The sequence below is a fragment of the Aedes aegypti genome, chromosome 2 (assembly GCF_002204515.2).
Source record: "Aedes aegypti strain LVP_AGWG chromosome 2, AaegL5.0 Primary Assembly, whole genome shotgun sequence".
NCBI lineage: Eukaryota > Metazoa > Arthropoda > Insecta > Diptera > Culicidae > Aedes > Aedes aegypti.
This window is the reverse complement of record NC_035108.1, coordinates 217,355,423-217,375,523: the sequence shown is the minus strand read 5'-3', so window position 1 is coordinate 217,375,523 and position 20,101 is coordinate 217,355,423. Positions and strand designations below refer to the sequence as shown.

At 37.3% G+C, this 20,101-nt stretch overlaps 1 protein-coding gene across 1 annotated transcript in view; it reads left to right on the top strand.

Annotated features, from left to right (window-relative positions):
- Positions 1–20,101, top strand: part of LOC5569275 — a 68,969-nt gene that overhangs the window by 25,480 nt on the left and 23,388 nt on the right. The window lies entirely within an intron of this gene.

Sequence of the window (20,101 nt, the reverse complement as noted above, 5' to 3'; positions counted from 1 at the left end):
TCGACATTGAATCGGGTCATCACGGAGTGTTCGAACGGCGATTCGTCCGACAAGACCCCCAGCAGTAGGCAACCGGCAAATGATCCGCCAACCGGCGCCAGGTGATGTGCAGTGCAAAAAAAATCCCAAATAACCCTATTCCCATTTCCCGTAAATTACTAAATAAACTAAACAAATGAATTTGAATTTTATAATCTTTAGAGTGTAATTATTTATTTTGCTACGATTCCCTTATTTTCTTTCTTTTGTTGTGTGAATTAAATTTCGTTGAATTAGTGTGGGAAGTGAGTCCGCCCAGAAGATAACCGATTCTCCCGGATAGACCCTGAGAGGGATTAAATGTAAATAATCATATAAATTTCTTAGTGTTAATTTTTTATTTAGTGTAATTTTTATTTGAATTTTTTTCTTAGCTTTAATTGAATTTATTTAAATTGAATTTGAAAAGTAAAGTGTGAATTAGACAAATGTCTTACAAATGGCGCCCAACGTGAATTAGTGATTGAAAAAGTTTCTACTTTAGGATTAAATTAGAATCTTTTTCAAATGTGCTCCGGGAGAAATCGAAATTCGTTAAATTTCTATTCTATCTGAAATCAGAAAAAGTTAGTTACAACAAATTGCGTTCTTTTGTGTGCAGAAACAATAGTGAAACAATTGGATTATAATTTGTGAATTGAACAATTGCCATTATGAATACCTATTGATACAATGACCCATTATGAATAGACCTTTATTGAATTATTTGTATTGAATGATTTCCATTGAATTATTAGTGAACAATAGTGACCTTTAGTGAATAGATTTAAATTGAATTAGTTTCTTTTGTGAATTACTTTTCTTTATACTGCATTGATTATTTTGTGAATTACTTCTTCATCTATCGATATATTTTGTGAGTAGCATATTTTTTTGCAATGGCTATGGTGCGTCCAGATTACTTGCATGCAAGTGAAATGATTTTAGTTTGGTACCATGATATAAGGGTGGACCATTTAGAAAACGATGAGCTGCTTTGTGAATTGGCTTTGCGAAATATAGTGATTCGTGATGATGCGTCTTTCTCACGCAGACGTAGGAGCTTACGTGAGCATCTCAAGCTTGAAAAGCAAGAGAAAAAGCATTTGGATGCAGGATTTGTGGGAAATAAAGTAGAGGAAATGACAATCTGTGAAAAAAAGTTTCAGGAGCTTTCTGAAATGGTGAAACAAAATGATCGAGTTGTACGAACCAAATGTAAAACCAGGCTTTTACATTACGGGCATAGAGTATACCAGTTGTTAAAAGTGGAAAATATTAGCACAGAAGAGAGTAGCTTTTTGAAAGCTCTATTGGTTGACATTACCGAAATTTTACAAAAAGAGTTTTACACAGAAAATGCAAACCCTTCTAATACCGAACATGAAGTTGACAATGAACAGGCTTTGATTAATTTGTTCACTGTGAACCCAGAGTCTTCAAACCGCCATATTATCACTCAAGAACCTGCCCAAGCATCGAATCAAGTTTCAAATCAGAATCTGGATTCTGTTTCAAATCAGAATCTCAGTTCTGCATCATTTCAAATTCGTATCGAACAGCTTGAAACTGAATTAGCCAACTTACGCTTATTAGCAACTCAAGCTACAGTTACAAATTCAGGCAGGCCCATGAGTCACACAACACCACAGGTGGATTCGAACTTAACTCCGGCAAATCAACCTTCAGTTGGGTTCACAAACCCGCCTTATACATATTTTTCAAATTCCTATCAAAATATTCCTCAAATTAAATCGACAACGCATTCCATCCCTCAAATTCCGTCAATTGATTCCAGAAATCATCCAACCAGTTCACAGTCTTGGTTCAATCCTAGTTTTCCAACAATGGCACCTCAAACTAATAACCCACCTCAAAATACTTACCAAACTCATTCACATTACCCTCAAATTCCTATTCCATTCTCGCCTTACCCAACGTATCCATCAACAGCATCATCTAACCCTTCACGTCACACCTTACCTGTTTCGCAGTGGAAAATAACCAAATATGAGGGAACCGATCAGGGTATCAATCTCAATGAGTTTTTAGAAATCGTTCAGACCTTTTCGCTAGCCGAACATGTGTCCGAGGTTGAGCTATTTGAATCCGCTGTTCACCTTTTTGCGGGCCCTGCATTAAAGTGGTATATGACCATGCGCACCACAGGTCGTTTGCTCAATTGGCAACATTTGGTGCTGGAATTGAAGCGGACCTTCATGCACCCCGATTTGGACGCTCTGATAAAAATGAAAATTTATCAGCGGCGCCAGCAGAGAAGTGAATCATTTCATGAATTTTATTATGAGATGGAAAAACTTTTCCGATCCATGTGCGTACAAATTCCTGAGTATGAAAAGGTTCAGATCCTACTCCAAAATATAAGGATAGACTACAAGAAGCAATTAACTTTTCTCCCAATAACTGATTTGCCTTCTTTGATTGCTGCCGGTCAAAAGATCGATGCATTGAACTTCTCGGCATACAACAAAGTTTTTGGAATAGAAAAAACAGTAAATGCCGTTAGCCAAGGCAAATCCAAACCAAATTCGGCCGAGGTTAATCAAAACCGACAACCACCGTCACAAACACCACCTAATCCCCGTACCAACCATCCCAACAAAACGAATAGGCAAAATTATCAAAATTCGCCCAAAAATCAAACACAGGCACCCACGCATAATCAGTTCCAACAGAGACCAAGATTAACGTTGGAAAGTCTCATAGATTCGTATCAACCTCCTCCAGAAAACACCTGTTATAACTGCGGCATATACGGGCATTCTATCAGAGAATGTCGTGCCCCAAGGGCCGTTCTTTGTGAAAATTGTGGTTTCCGTGGTTACCCTTTTCGAAATTGCCCATACTGTTTAAAAAACGCCATGTCAGCGAGCGAAAAACGCGGCTCGCTGAACCCCTAGGTGCGTGCAAATTTCATTATCCATTTCCTTCCAATTGCTTCGAAAGAGCATCTGAGGATATGTACTCACGAGACCCTATTACATGTCTGATTACTTACCCGTACCCTAACGACAATCGTCCATACACTACCGTAACGGTGTATGATCATAAAATCCGAGCTCTTTTAGACAGCGGTAGTAACCTTACCATAATTGATGATTCGGTCTATTCTAATTTCAAATCACATAAAATTTCACCACTTCAAAATCCCATAACATTACGAACCGCAGGAGGAGAACAGTTGCAAATTCGTGGTCAGCTTGACTTACCCTTCACTTTCAACGGTGTGACCAAAATTGTCCCGACCCTAGTGGTACCAAACCTAGCCATCCGTTGTATTTGCGGTATGGACTTCTGGGCCAAATTCAATATTCAACCCACTATTGGTGAGTGTGCCCTAGTAGACGATGAGGTTTATGAACCGCCCTCTAAATCTTCCATTTGCATCCTCACTACCGAGGAGAAGCAAGAAATCGAAAGTATCAAAGCACTTTTTATCCCAGCTCGCCAAGGACAGTTGTCACTGACTCCATTGGCTGAGCACCGGATTGAAATTCAAGAGGAATGGCGAAACAAACCTCCAGTTCGCCAGTTCCCTTATGTAATGTCACCTAAAACTCAAGGGTTGGTGGCCACGGAATTGCAACGACTGCTTGATACAGGTATTATCGAACGCAGTAATTCAGCATGGTCACTGAACTGCGTGCCTGTAATTAAGCCTAATAAAGTTCGCCTCTGCTTAGACGCTCGCAAAATCAACGAGCGTACTGTACGCGATGCGTACCCCTTGCCACACCCTCATCGCATTCTTAGCCAACTTCCTAAAGCTAACTATCTTTCAACGATAGATCTCTCGGAAGCCTTCTTGCAAGTACCATTGCATCCGGCTTCGAGGAAATATACAGCGTTCAGTGTGCAAGGCAAGGGGCTGTTTCAATACACCCGAATGCCTTTTGGTCTGGTCAATAGTCCAGCTACCTTAGCTAGACTAATGGACAGGGTACTAGGCCACGGTGTATTGGAACCGTATGTCTTCGTCTACCTCGACGATATCGTCGTGGTGACGGAGACATTCGAGCATCACGTGCAGTTGCTCCAAGAAATTGCGCGCCGACTAAGAGATGCGAACTTGTCAATTAATCTGGAAAAATCCCAATTTGGCGTTCCAGAAATACCATTCCTTGGATATCTGCTCAGTACTAATGGTCTGCGAGCCAATCCAGAAAAGACTCGACCCATCGTCGAATATGCGAGGCCAAACACCATTACTAAACTGAGAAGATTCTTGGGAATGGTAAATTATTACCGCCGTTTTATATCCGATTTCAGTATGATCACGGCGGCATTGACCGATCTTCTGAAAACGAAATCGAAAATTATAAAATGGAACGAGGAAGCAGAGAAATCCTTTTGCACCATCAAAGAGCGACTGGTCAGCGCTCCAATTCTGGGCAGTCCCAACTTTACTAGGGAATTTACAATCCAGACGGATGCCAGCGACGTCGCCGTGGCTGGTGTCCTGACTCAACAGCAAGATGATGGCGAAAAGGTCATATCTTACTATTCGCATAAACTGACTACTCCGCAGCGGAACTACCACGCAGCCGAGAAGGAAGCACTGGCAGCTCTGCTTGCCATAGAAGCCTTCCGAGGATATATTGAGGGTTCTCACTTTAAACTGATCACAGACTCCTCTGCCCTAACACACATTCTCAATACCAAATGGAAGGTGGGCTCAAGGTGCAGTCGGTGGAGCTTGGATCTACAGCAGTTTGATATGTCTGTGGTACACAGAAAAGGCAAGGAAAATGTAGTCCCAGACGCATTATCAAGAAGCATAGCTGTAGTCCAAGATACACCGGCTGCCTCCTGGCACTCCTCATTGGTCGAGAAAGTTAGGAATAAGCCAGATGAGTTTGCTGATTTCCGCATAGATGATGGAATTCTAATGAAATTCGTCACGGCAAAGAATGAACCGTATGATTCACGCTTTGAGTGGAAAATTGTTCCATTACCCGAAAATATACCTACCTTACTCCAGGAAAACCACGACACCAACTTCCACCAAGGCTATGACAAGACTCTGAATCGTATCCAAAAACGTTACTATTGGCCGAAAATGGCCTCAGAAATACGCAAATATGTTCAAAACTGTACAACGTGCAAAGAAACCAAAGCTTCTTATGTAGCGATCACGCCAGAGATGGGAAAAATGCGCCAAGCATCACGGCCATGGCAAATTATATCCATCGATTATGTAGGTCCTCTCCCTCGAAGTAAAAAGGGGAACCAACACCTGCTAGTAATCAGCGATTACTTCTCCAAATGGGTGATGATACATCCCGTTCGGAAAATCGACAGTTCAGCTATGTGTTCAGTTCTGAAGGATCAGTGGTTTTATCGAAATTCCGTTCCGGAGATAATCATCACGGATAACGGTAGCGTCTTTACATCTAAGGTGTTTAAAGACCTACTAGATCACTTCCGCATTAAACACTGGCTGAACTCGCGTTATCACTCGCAGGCAAACCCTGTCGAGCGAGTGAATCGTACGATAAATTCTGCCATCAGAACATATGTACGTGAAGACCAGCGAATGTGGGATACAAAGCTCTCTGAAATCGAGATGATTCTTAATACATCCAAACACACATCCACTGGCTTCACGCCCTATTTTATCACGCACGGCACTGAATTATCCGAAACGGGAAATGACCATCGTCTCTCACGTCATCATCAGGAGACCTCTGAAGGTGAACGCGAGGAGCAACGTAAACAAAACTTCACAAAAATATATGATATTGTCAAAAACAACTTGAACAAAGCACACGAATCATCCACCAAGCACTATAATTTTCGGAGTCGGCGATTTTCCAAAGCTTTCTCCGTCGGTCAACTTGTGTACCGGAAAAATATGAAGCCTTCCAGCGCTGTAGAGAACTACAACGCAAAATACGGTCAGCAGTATCTTCCCTGCAAGGTGAAGGCCAAGGTCGGATCCTCATCATATGACCTCGAAGATCTGACAGGCAAGCCACTCGGAATTTGGCCGGCGATTCATTTAAAGCCCGGTTAGTTCAATTAAAACAACTGTCGGATCCTCCTCTTTATTTTTCCAAACTTGTCTCTGCCAATGTACCTGAAAATAAACAAAAACAAATGAAACTTACACCCGCACATACGTTTGTCGATATCGATTCGTATCACCGTTAGTTTATGATGAAACCCGTGCAGCAAACCGTGAAATCGTGCAAAAATATCACGAATCATTCACTTTTACTTGCATCCATCCAAAATGTAAACACGCTTTGACGTTTCACACCCACACAAGAGCCTTTTCATTCGAGTCGACATGCGCAGGGTAGAGCAGAAGGCTTTGCGATACCCAGGTGGTCGATTTTATAGTCACTAAAAACTCCTCTCATGTTGCTTGCAATATGTTCTTGCATGCGAGAACGGGAAATAAGCAGCATCGAGAGTGATTCATTAAATTTAGGTTTCAAAATCACCCGTTCTCTTGAAATGAGAGCAGCGAGTGTGAGCATCGAAACAATTATAGAATTAGGGCGCCCTAGAATCATAAAAAAAACATCGTAATTAGTAAATTTGGTCCAAGAGTTTTCTTGAGACATGTTACCGAAAAAGAGAAGTAATTCGTAAATTTATTCTCATTAGCATAACTAAGTAGTCATAAAATTATTTGGTCAACAAAGGTTGATATGGTTAAAAAAAGGTCTTTTTAATAGTGGGAAAGTGAATGGCAATTCGATAACTTTGTGCACGATCCATGGTTTTGCGTCTTATGGCATTTCAAAAACTGCATATTTTGTTGTGCCTAATTAAAATACTTCGGGACAAATCACCTGTCCAGATCCAGCGACAAAGAATGACTCATACTGTTGATAGTGAGCCTCACTAACTGAAATTCAAATAATTTAGAGGAAAAGCACTTGACGTTTAGGAACAATCATTGCTCTAAATTACTCGGAATTTCAGCAAGCAGAGAACTACAATAGTATAAGTCGTTCGTAGTTGACGAAATCTCGACACGCAGATCCCTCTTAATCGTATTGATTACAATGATGAACGGATTCAACTACTAGTGAGCCTCACTATTCAAAATTCAAATAATTTAGAGGAAAAGCACTTGACGTCTAGGAACAATCATTGCTCTAAATTACACTGAATTTCAAATAGCAGAGAGCTAGTAATCGAAATTGGTCTCATAGTTAATCAATTTTTCTGATATTTAAGATAGATTTGGAACTCATGGTAACTCGCGATCTAAGCTAAATGAAATGAAGGCTAGGATTTTTGTCCAAGCAGGCTCACTCTTGGTAATTCAAATGATTTGCAGGAAAAGCACTTGACGTTCAGGAACAATCATTGCTGCAAATCAATATGGATTAGTAAGAGAAGATAACTTTGTTAAAAATCAACAGCCTTCGAATCCCATTGATAGCTTGACGTTAGGAACCAGAATTTCGTGAGTTTCGATATCGAAAAGAACACCACATCACGCAACAGCCAGCCTCACTCTTCCAATTTTGCATGATCCCTCGGAACAGCACTTGCCGCATTAGGAACAATCATTGCGAAGGATCAGTTAAAATTTGAAGAGCAGAGAACTGTTTTGCGACCATTCAATTCAGACATCACTGGAATTCGATAGTTGAATCAGGAAACCGAATAAGAGCATTCTGATAGAAGCAGGCTTACTCTTAGAGATTAAAGTGATTTTGCGAAAAAGAATTGCCGTTTAGGATCAATCATTTCTCTAAATCAATGTAAATCTTTAAGAGGAGAGAACTTGTACTAGAATATTGTTCTGTAAACTGAATTTTAGAATATTGCTATTCCTAACAAAAAAAAAACTTTGTTTTTTTTTCACCCGGTCCGGGATAATTGTTACCTCTGAGATAGGTCCCAATATTTATTTTCTTCTTTTTCTTTTGTAAATATTTATTCTTCGTTTTTGTTTTGTCTTCTTCTTGTAAATACATATAAATAATTATCCCCTAACTATAAAATTTGTAAATATAAAAATATAATAAATGTAAATAAAATTTGAATTCAAATTCCCTCCCATAAAACCCTACATCGTTATCCTTCCTCTTGCACTAAAATAACATGGCGCGCATTACCAACTGCGCAAAAACAAACCGCTCCCGGGAAATGTTCTGCAAACACAGATTTTGCAACATCAAAAATTCCTTAAAAGCCAATGTTGGAGAAGGCCAAGGCCTCTTTTCGGTAACAAAGTTCAAATCGTTAAAACCTTAAGTTGATTTAAAGAAAGTTAATCCTCTTCGCAGGAACAAAGTTTCAAGTGTTGTGCGTCGCGAGTGGTCCAAAGTTACAGCCCTCGCGGGGTTTTGACCAGTGATAATTGTGCCGATTAATCAGCCCTGGAACGTACCGACGAAACCGCCTACCACCCCTCAACCGTTCGCGACGAAAGGCCGTTCGCTACCCCTCGCCCGTCAAGAAGTGCGCCCGGTGCCCAGCTCGAGTCGACATTGAATCGGGTCATCACGGAGTGTTCGAACGGCGATTCGTCCGACAAGACCCCCAGCAGTAGGCAACCGGCAAATGATCCGCCAACCGGCGCCAGGTGATGTGCAGTGCAAAAAAAATCCCAAATAACCCTATTCCCATTTCCCGTAAATTACTAAATAAACTAAACAAATGAATTCGAATTTTATAATCTTTAGAGTGTAATTATTTATTTTGCTACGATTCCCTTATTTTCTTTCTTTTGTTGTGTGAATTAAATTTCGTTGAATTAGTGTGGGAAGTGAGTCCGCCCAGAAGATAACCGATTCTCCCGGATAGACCCTGAGAGGGATTAAATGTAAATAATCATATAAATTTCTTAGTGTTAATTTTTTATTTAGTGTAATTTTTATTTGAATTTTTTTCTTAGCTTTAATTGAATTTATTTAAATTGAATTTGAAAAGTAAAGTGTGAATTAGACAAATGTCTTACAGTCTGCCCAACCTTATTGGCTCTTTTTCGTCATAAATGGTTGGTGCGCTCGCAATAATAAACCAATATGAACAAAATTAGTCTCAAATGAAAGCTTTGTAGTATATCTGTCTAATCCATGCTGAAAGTTTTAAACTTATATCAAACTCTTCGCTAGCGATGCTGGCAAAAGAAAAAATCAGTCCGGCCCGCGGGCCGGTTCATTTTTTGGACTTAATTGCATCGGTAGCGAAGTGTTTGATATAAATTTAAAATTATCAGCATGGATTAAACAGATATACTACAAAGCTTTCATTTGAGACTAATTTTGTTCATATTGGTTTATTATTGCGAGCGCACCAACCATTTATGTCGAAAAAGAGCTAAAAAGGTTGGGCAGGCCTGTGCTAGGTAGATGAAAGATAATATCCGTTACGATAACGGTCGTTTCCGGAATTCCCCTGGTAGATTATCGAATAATGCTCATTTTTCAGTTAACAATCGCTTGAATAGAAATCATACCTATCCGGTGGATTTTAATCAATCTCATTCATAAACTAGTTTTTTTCCCGTCGGGTAGCCATTCGAATCTTTCAATTTCGAATGTATTTACCCAAGGAAAATCCTCTGCCGATATCGTAGCAGGTAATTTGAACTCCTCCTCTATTCATACTACAAGTAACCGTTCTAATTGTTTCAAATCAAATGGAAATAAACCCTGCCACCACAGGAAACTTCTAATCTACCTCTTCGTCTACCGAAAATTCTAACGAAAAATCATCAGATAATGTACTGACTTCAAGTGATATGTCTGCTTCTGATTTTATTTTTATAAGAATTGGATGAAATGATTTATGCAATGTTCAAAGTCACCACTATGACTGAAGCAGCCCAAGTTGGTGTAAAATTTACTAATCAAATTGTTATTGCATTACGATTTTCTAATCGATCAAATGAACAATAATTTAAATATTATAAATTGGAATGCTCTTTATTTAAATGGTAAAGACGACGAGCTGTTTAATTTTCTTACAGCTAATAACCTGCATATAGCAGTTATTACTGAAACGTATTTGAAACTTGGATCCAAACTTAAAAGAAATCCTAACTTTTTTGTTTATCGTAATGATCGACTTGATGGGGCATGTGGGGGAATTCCAATCATCATTCATAGGCGTATAAAACATCATCTGTTTTCGTCATTTGAAACTAAGGTTTTTGAAACTTTAGGTGTTTCAGTTGAAACACAGCATGGTAAATATACTTTCATAGTTGCCTATTTGTCTTTTCAATGCTCTGGACAGCAAGTAAATTTGCTCCAATCTGACTTGTGAAAATTGACTCACAATAAGTCAAAATGTTTTGTCATCAATGACCAATTGGTGACTTTAATGCCAAACATCGGCACGCTATGTCTAAACCAGACGATTATAAAAATCGAATGTACATCGGATTTTTTCTCGCTAGAGTTTAGTATTTGGATTATATTTTCATAATCGGAAAGTTTTAAAATATTCCATCGGTGAAATTTTGATTTTTTCCACTTTTCAGCCATTTTTTATACTAAATCCCATTGAAAATCAAGTTTTCGACGCATTTCCGCCCATACAAAATGTATGGAAAAATTTTCACCGATAGAATATTTTAAAACCTTCTGATTATGAAAATATAGACCAAATACTGATCTCTAGACAGAAAAAAATCCGATGTACATTCGATTTTTATAATCGTCGGGTTCAGACATAGCGTGATCGGTCATGGATTAATTCTCAAAGTAATTCCAACGGCAGAATTTTATTTAATGAGTGCTCTTCAGGATATTTCTCAATTAAATACCCTGATAGCCCTATATGTTTTTTCTCTTCTAGAAATCCATCTACGATTGATTTGGTCTTAACCGACTCTAGTCATCTTTGTAGCCAATTAGTTACTCATGCTTATTTTGATTTTGATCATGTCCCTGATACGTTGCAAATATCCCATGAAGCAATACTCAATCGTATCAGCTCCACTTTCAATTATTTTCGAGCCGACTGGAATATATATATGAAACATATATTGATTTTAATCTTGATGTTAACATTTCTTTGTAAACAATAGTTGATATTGACAATGCTCTTGAAACTTTTACAAATTCCATTGTTGAAGACAGGAGCATTGCAATTCTAAAATGTGAAGTAAAATTTGAATCCGTGATTATAGACGATGAGTTTAATTCTTGATCCGCCTTTAAAACGTGAGGAGAAGGCAATTTCAACGCACTCGCGATCCTGCTATGAAAATTATTTGGCAGGATTTGCAGAAAGAAATCAAGAAAAGTTTTGAACAATCAAGAAACAAAAATTTTGAAAATAAAATTTCTCAGTTGGACCCTGGCTTTAAGCCCTTTTGGAAATTACCTGAAATTTTGAAAAAACCTTAGAAGCCAATACGGGCATTGAAAGAGGAAAACAAATTATTACTAATCAATTGCGAAAAAGCTCAAAAACTTGCTATGCAGTTTGAAAGCGCGCACAATTTTAAAATTTTAATTCAGGACTTACTAGTCCAATTGAAAATCAAGTTACTCAGGACTTCGAAAACATTCTCAATCAAGAGAACGTTTTCGAAAATTCCTGGGAGACTGATTTGGAAGAAGTGAAAACTATTATTGAAAAATTCAAAAATATGAAAGCTCCTGGTGATGATGGAATTTTCTACATCCTAGAGTTTCCATTTCCCGACCATTTTGCTCATCCCGGTATTCGGGACATAAATCTAAGCTTGTCCAGGGAAAGCCCGGGATCCCGGGATTTATCAAATTTTAAATAAAACTAGCATTTTGGTTGAATTGGAAGTACAAATTAAACAATCCATTTTTTTTTCTTTCTATGAAATAAACATATAATGTAACTTTCCAAGATAATATGTTAATTATTCAAATCAAATTTCAGATAAGACTTTCTTATTTTGATGAAATAACCTAAAAAAAATCAAAATTTACGGGTTTGCTATTGTTTTTTTTTTCAAATTCGCTATAAAACTTATGAATGGAAGTATGGTAAAAACTGAAGTCATAATTTTAAAACATTTGAAAAGACATTTCAACTTTAGATCAAAAGAAACGATAAAAGATCATTGAAGGTAATGTAGAGCATGCTAAAAGTTAATTTCTGAAAATTATTGACTGAAGTTTAGCTGTACTTTTAAATTTGCTATCTCAGCATAGGCTTATAAAAACGGCTAATGTTGAAAAGAAAAGCATTAAAACTTTGCAACTAGACAAATAAAAATGTGTGTTTCTTTAAATTTATGTTTTCATGAAAATAATTACTCGTTTATTTTCTTTTTCATGATGCTTTTCTATTTTATCAAATAAAACGTAATAGTGATAAAAAAAAGTTTGGATATTTTTTCTTCATACTTTCAAAAATGGAAAATTTCTTCTAATGCTTCCAAAACTCAACTAATAATATTCCCACATAAACCAAAAGCTCTTTATTTGAAACCTTCAAATAGACATGTTGTCACGATGAGAGGGGTTCCAATAAATTGGTCAGATGAAGATAAGTATCTAGGGCTCATGCTAGATAAGAATTTAACTTTCAAAAATCACAATGAGGGCATTCAAGCCAAATGTAACAAATATGTAAAATGTCTCTATCCCCTTATTAATAGAAAATCAAAACTTTGTTTTAAGAACAAGCTTTTGATATTCAAACAAATTTTCAGGTCAGCCATGTTGTATGCTGTACCAATATGGACTAGCTGTCCATTTTCAAATTTTGAAAATGATCCGGAAGCTTCCTTCCTGGTATAGTACCAATGAGTTATATAGAATATCCAATGTTGAAACATTGAAACAAATGTCAAATAAAATAATTAATAATTTCATGCGAAAATCGTTACAATCTTCTATTGCCACGATTAATGCGTTATATATTTAGGTTAAGTTAGGTTAAGTAAGTTGAAAACGTTTTTTTTTCTTATAAACAGGAGAAATCAACTCACCTGTAAAAAATCTGAACTGCTATGGCAAATAAAATGTAATATGTTGTTAACAGAATGTTAATAAAATTTAAGTAAATAATCTTAAATTTGTTTTACCAAATTAGGATGATAGTGTGGTCTCGTAACACAGAACACCTAGATATATGAAATGAATGTAATGTTTGAAATGATACTAATAAAAAAATGAAATAAAAAATGCCATGTAACAAATTAGCGTCTCTTCTAGTGGTTATCCAGAAGATCAGTCAAGTTCAAACAGAGGAAAACCAGTTTTGCAGTCACGATTCGACTCCTTGCAATAAGAGTAACCAACAAGAATTGACACCGGTGACTTAAGCGTGCCTGGGAAACACCGCCGATGATAGCGAGAGTTTTTCTGCTGGATTATGATAGAAAAAACCACTTTCATCTTCAGTATGAGTTCACGAGTATCGTTACAACAGACAAGTTTCATTTCTCTAATTGCTCATCTTGGAAACACTCTGGTTGCTTTACACTATTCAAAATGTTTGAATCTTATATATTTTGCAGACATAGAGAGACTAAGGGCATAATTGACACATTAAGCAAATGCTTATTTTAAGACCATAAAATGACAACAGTTTTTTTTTATTACCCTCGACAAGTAATCAAGTTTAATATTAGTACGACTTACTACATTTATTCATGATGCTGAAAATCATATAAAATGACAAAAACGAGATGAAAAATTGGGTCGAAAAACAAAGGCTGGTAAAAAGATACAGTGGCAATTTTTTTTCATGAACATAAGTGATTACGATATTAACTATTAAAGATTGTCGATCGTTCTGATCTGCAAAGCGGGTTCTTCTCAATCATACTACAGTCAATTCTCCATACCTCGATATTAAAGGGATCATCGAGTTATGGAGGTATCGAGTTACAGAACACAAAACCAGTGCAACTGCGATCCAAGGGACTATCGAGCTAGCCATGAAACCCAACTTTTACTATGGTTCTGTAACCTGATATCGAAATATGGAATATCGTGTAAGGGAGAGTTAACTGTAGCTAATAAATGCGTCTTTGGGTTCATTACTTTGCTTCAAATTTAGACGCACTGCCTAGTGAATTTAAAGCTGAGAAAAAATTAAGAATAGTCAAAGGACGATTGAAGCAAAACATAAACTCTCATACCTACCGTCAAAAAGTTCAGATACAATACAGATTTCATGCAGTGTATGAAATTTTTATGTAGATGTATATACTCAGAGAAAAAAGGGGTGTATATTTCGCCCTGTGTGTTCATGATGCACCTAATCCACCTACATGCAGTTCATATACGTATGTTGTGTCTGAATTTGCAATAAATTTTAATGCGTACAGGAATCTGCAGGGAGGAAAGGGGGCGATGTGCGACGTATCCGATTTATCGGCGAATCGAAAATTGTACGGTCTTGAATCAAAAAGTTCAAAGTGGAACACGCATCCAAGGAAGGCAGGGAAAAAGGGAAAACAAGTATTTAGGACACAAGATGCGCACTCAAGCACCAAGCAATATGACGCAAATTGTGTCCTCAACAGGTTGACCCCGAAATTATGAAAGATTTCACTTTTTCGTGTTTAATCGTTTGGTAGAGTCCTCTTTCGAGCTGAGAACAAGTCAATGGAAGGATAGCTTGGCTGTAAATAATAATCAATAATAAGCTAATTAATGATGAAGTAATTAGTTACAGATTTTAATTATATAAACGCGTCTTTTCAATTGATTAAAACTAATATTTTTTCGATAACTTACATTTTGCTCTGTTAATCCGTATAGGCCTGAGTGAAAGCAAAAATACTGAAACCCTCACCGCTCACAGAATTCTTAACGGATTCAAATGATTTTTTATCAGTTCACTGGTCCACATATCTAGTTTCTAGAAGTGGCCAGAGGAACTCGGCAATATTCCTGTGGCCGGAGTTATTCCGGTGGGCTACTGGGTCAAGTGGGGTAAAAAAGGTCTATTTTTTGGGACATGCCAATTTACCTTTATTTATTTGCAATGACAATCGTTTTAATTTGCATAAATCATTAAGATCTTATATTCAACATTATAAATGAAGAGTTTTGTAACGTTTAAAATATACCGGATGTGACCTTTCCCGGATGTGACGTAATGCTCGGAAGAAACGGCTATAGGTTTGTTGGATACTAAAACGTTTCATTTCTCGAAAAGTAGAAATCAAACATAATTGTGCACTAAAATGCGTTCCCATAAGCATGGCACAGATGTTCAGAAACAAATTGGCCACTTAATCGTAAGTTTGAGGCGTCCCGGGACCCGGAAATGGTCATTTGTAGAATTCATCAAATGCAAAACTCATAGTTATCCAATTTGATCGTTTCTCAAAAAGTTTACACTGATGCAATTTTCTTAAATTTCCGTCATGTAGTGGCCACATTATAACCGATTCCGGAAATTATCTGTGACTTGAAATTTGCCTACCTCCAAGGGCACAAACGCACAATACCCTTCTCACCGGACCTGACCCAGTGATTCACCGGAATAACTCCGACCACAGGAATAGTTCCGCGTTCCTCTGTTCAGTTCTAGAAACTACATATGTGTGCCAGTATACTGACAAAAAATCATTTGAATCCATTAAGAACTCACTGAGCGGTGAAAGTTTTAGAATTTATGCTTTCACTCAGGCCTATACGGGTTAAAGGTTGTGTGTACGACCAGTTTGAAATATAAAGCATTATTTGACATATTTATAAGAATTAATCGCATACATTTGGTACATCGCCATTCAACTTTCTTGTCCCTTACAATTTTATCAGATGAGATGATAAAATAGGCTGATATATGGTCATTGAACACATTTCTCATTAGAGGGGAGTGTGCCTCGGAAGTCTGCTTACTGATAACTGATAACGTGATTGAACATAACTCTGCAGAGTCATTGATCAATAATGGCACCGACCAAGTCCTTGCAGTTAAGTGAGAGTAAAGAAAGAAATGTTACTGTGAAAACATAACTATTTGTAGTATGTGTTACCTATTATTTTCATTTATGGTCACAAGAAGGATCGTTGGGTCACAGAAGCACATTGATAAGTTTTTTTTACTACATTCGGATGGCTTTCTCAGTCGATAAACGATGTTTTTTTTCATGTTCCCGCGTTTTGGCCGATGCGTTTTGGTCTTTGTCAAGGGACGTAAGGACTATCGTTAATTCGTTCATTAATTTATTGGTATTACAACAAAACCGTGTCAAAAATTCCACGCTATACTACTCGGTTCGCAGCTGCCTCCCTCCATCCTCAACTGCGACCCACACTCGCCAGATTTTGCAGCACTTGGTCAGACCACCGTGCTTGCTGTGCTCCTCGCCTTCTTGTATCTGCCGGATCGGAAGCGAACACCATTTTTGCAGGGTTGTGTTCCGACATTCTTACAACATGCCCCGCCCAACGCATTCTTCCAGCTTTTGCTATCTTCAGGATGTATACAGCGCGCTCGTGATTCATCCTTCGCCGCCACACACCGTTCTCCTGCACACCGCCAAAGATCGTGCTAAACTCTCGACGTTCAAATACTCCGAGAGCTTACAGGTTCTCCTTGAGCATCGTCCACGTTTCATGCCCGTAAAGGACCACCGGTCTAATCAGCATTTTGTACATGGTACATTTGGTGTGTGAACGAATCTTTTTGATCGCACGTTCTTCTGGAGCCTTTAGTAGACACGACTTTCTCTGATGATGCGTCTCCGTATTTCACGGCTAACATTGTTGTCTGCCGTCAGCAAGGTTCCGAGGTGATGAATGCATCTACCTGGAAGGTAAAGGGCGAACACGAAATTATTGCGACACCAAAAATGCCATGCCAATTTTTTTATAATGTTTAGAATCAAACCAAAATTTTAGGGTAGTTTTATACACATATTTACTTCAAAAATCAAAAGAAAAGTTAATCGATGGAGCCTTGAGTGTAAAATTGAAGGCATTTTCGCTTGATTCCCTCCATCGAAGTCTTTGCAGTGTCAGTCGGTGTTTTTTTTTCATTTTCTTAACATGTCCTTCTCGTCTTTGACTGTCTTCTTGCTCTTCCGAAGTTCCCGCTTCATAATTGCCCAGTACTGCTCCATCGGGCGTTGCTCAGGACAGTTTGACGGATTCATGTCTTTTGGAACAAAATGGACAGAGTTGGCCTAATACCACTCCAGGACACTTTTAGAATAGTGGCATAATGCAAAATTTGGGCAAAATAGCGGAGCTTCGTCATGCTGCTGCAAGAACGGCAAAAGGCGCTTTTCGAGGTACTCAGATTTGTAGATCTCGCCATTTACTGTGCCCTTTGTCACTAAGGGCTCACTTCTCAGTCCGCAAGAGCAGATGGCCTGCCAAATGAGATATTTGGAGGCGAACTTCGACATTTTCTTTTTCTTAAATTTGTCATCTACATCGAACTTGCTCTTGCCGATCAAAAACTCCAACCCCGAAAATTGCTTAAAATCGGCTTTTATATACGTTTCGTCGTCCATCACACAGCAGCCATATATTGTTAGCATCTTCTCGTAGAGCTTCCGTGTCCGAGTTGTAGCCGTCCATTGTTGCCGCTCATCGCGGTTTGGGAAGTTCTGTACCTTGTATGTATATAGTTCAGCTCTTTTCTTTGCATTCTGGGCGTAGCTCTGCGACATACCGATCTTTTCAGCCAAATCACGGCTTGAGACGCTGGGATTTGCTTTAATCATCCGCTTCACCTTTCCCACCGTCTTTTTGTTCTCCGGTCTCGGGTTTCTTCCAGCTCCTTTGCTGTGGTCAAACGTCAACCGCTCCTGAAACCGCTTCAACATTCTGGAGACGGTGGAATGGTGAATGTTCAACATTTTTCCCAACTGCCGGTGCGACAGGTCAGGAAATTCCAGGTGTTTGGAAAGAACTTGTTCTCTCCTCGCGTTGGTTCACCTTCATTTTCATTGAATCGAAAACCACGACTTCGAGTTTGACAGCATGTAAACAATACACATCAATGAGAAAGTGTGCAAAATTTGGTTGATTTTTACACAATGGTAGCAAAGTTATGCCCTGTTGAATGTATCGCAATAATTTCGTGTTCGCCCTTTATGTAGTCAAAATCATGTGAATTCTTTTTGATAATAAGATTTTTCAATAATATTAGTAGAAACGCCAAAAATTCATATTTTTCAATTTAACGATAGAATATGATTTTTTTCAAAATTTCAACAAGTTTTCACTGCGGATACTATTAGTAGGATATATTTCATCGTATGAGCAAATAGATTATATGCAAATTAGAATTTTTTATTGTGTTTCTGTCGAAACACAAATGCACGGTGAATGAACCCATCTACTATATGATTTCTATTACCGTACATTAGTGTAAAAGGCATGCAATTATTGGGTAGTTTTTGGATTTATTGTTATGTCATGAGTGAACTTCTTCATATTTAGTTTTTGAACGTTTGGACAATACAGTCGAACCTCCTATAACGATTTTAATAAAAAAAATAGTAATTTAGCACATTTTTCATTTATTTATGGCTTTTATTGTAAATTAAGATTTGACCTTACAAATTAGTGCGCACACTACTTGCCACATAAATACTCCACTAGAAACGTTTCTTCAAGATACGAAATAAAAGCATGACGAAACATATACGCACGGCAAATGTTACACTAGCGTGCACGGTAAATGGGGACATAGAACGGTACGAGGCTCTTGAAAATTCAAAGTTTGGCTTCGTTTTATAATCACCTTAACATAGCATTTGTAAACTTAATTTTTGAGCATTTTTTGTTATGCATCACTAATTTTAGATTTTTCTCTGAATTATGATATAATGCCACGGTTCATAGTGATGTTCTTGTTCATTTTAAATTATTAGGAAATATGGTAAAATTTTGTGCAAATTTTTCTCAAATGTACAGTGTTATATAGATTCCTTTATCACTTTTTTGATTCATGAAAAATAAATAGAACAAGAATTTTCAACTAAATTTTTTAATGATTTTTTACTACGACTTCTGGCAGACATTTTTCTTAAAATCGGCAGACGTATCTGAGAAGAAATTCATTGAAACCATTTAGATGAAAATAAGATTCATTGTTAATTTTTTGGTATGGTTGAAGTCAAGATTTGTAAAAGATTTTTTTCGATATTCAATAAATTTGTTGAAATTGTGAATGTTGTTTGTGGTATTTGGGAATATTTGTGGGGAAATCAGATACAGAATTAAGGGAAAACTTGCTTACCCAACGTGGCTTGCCACGTTCTTATGAAATTCAGAATAAAATGTGGGTGTGACTTTTTAAAGACTGATTATATCGATGTCCACGAGCAATACAACTTGGGTTAATAAATTTCTCTGTTAATAACTATGGAAGTGCGCTTAGGACACTAAACTGATGTGAACATATTTCCTTAATGCTGTTGTAATGTTTAATCTCGATGAACTAAAGCCTTAAATGTTGTCTTAGAGTTCCCTCCGTTTCATATGATCTAGAACATTCTGCTTATTAAAAAGAGGGATGTTACCAAGAATTCTCAAATATTCTACTGAATTGCTGATGTTGTTTAGTGCTGTTTTGTATTTAACATTCAAATAAACTGTTATAGGGTATTAAAATGTGTGTTCAATGAAACATTTCGGTGAAACATTTCAAAGCGCTACAAAGCCAACTCTGGGATATTTAATTATTTTAACAAAATAAGCAAATTGATTAGAATTTTGATGATACAATCTGATTTTGGAATATATTTTAAGCATCCTCATAATAGCAACCCTCATATTTTAATTAACCCTCACAATTCCAGGCTAACTACATGTCCATATCCTTGTTTAGAACTTAAAGTTTATGGATATCTGCCAATTCCACACATAACATCATTCTAAAATTTTACGTTGATTCATAGAAATAAAAAGAACATTGATTAACTCATAAAACTTCACAACACATAATTCGACAATAATTTTAACAAACAACGTTCGTTTACCACATGTTTCATTGATATTGATGCCTAATACTGCATCACATAAAATCGTGACACAGTGATCAATCTCACCCTACTGATCAATTTCACCTGAATTAACTATACATGATGATGATAGAATAGAAGGTATATTTTAATCTCATTGAAGATCTCCAAGTGGAAGTGTTATTGATGTTTTATTGAATTACAGGATGA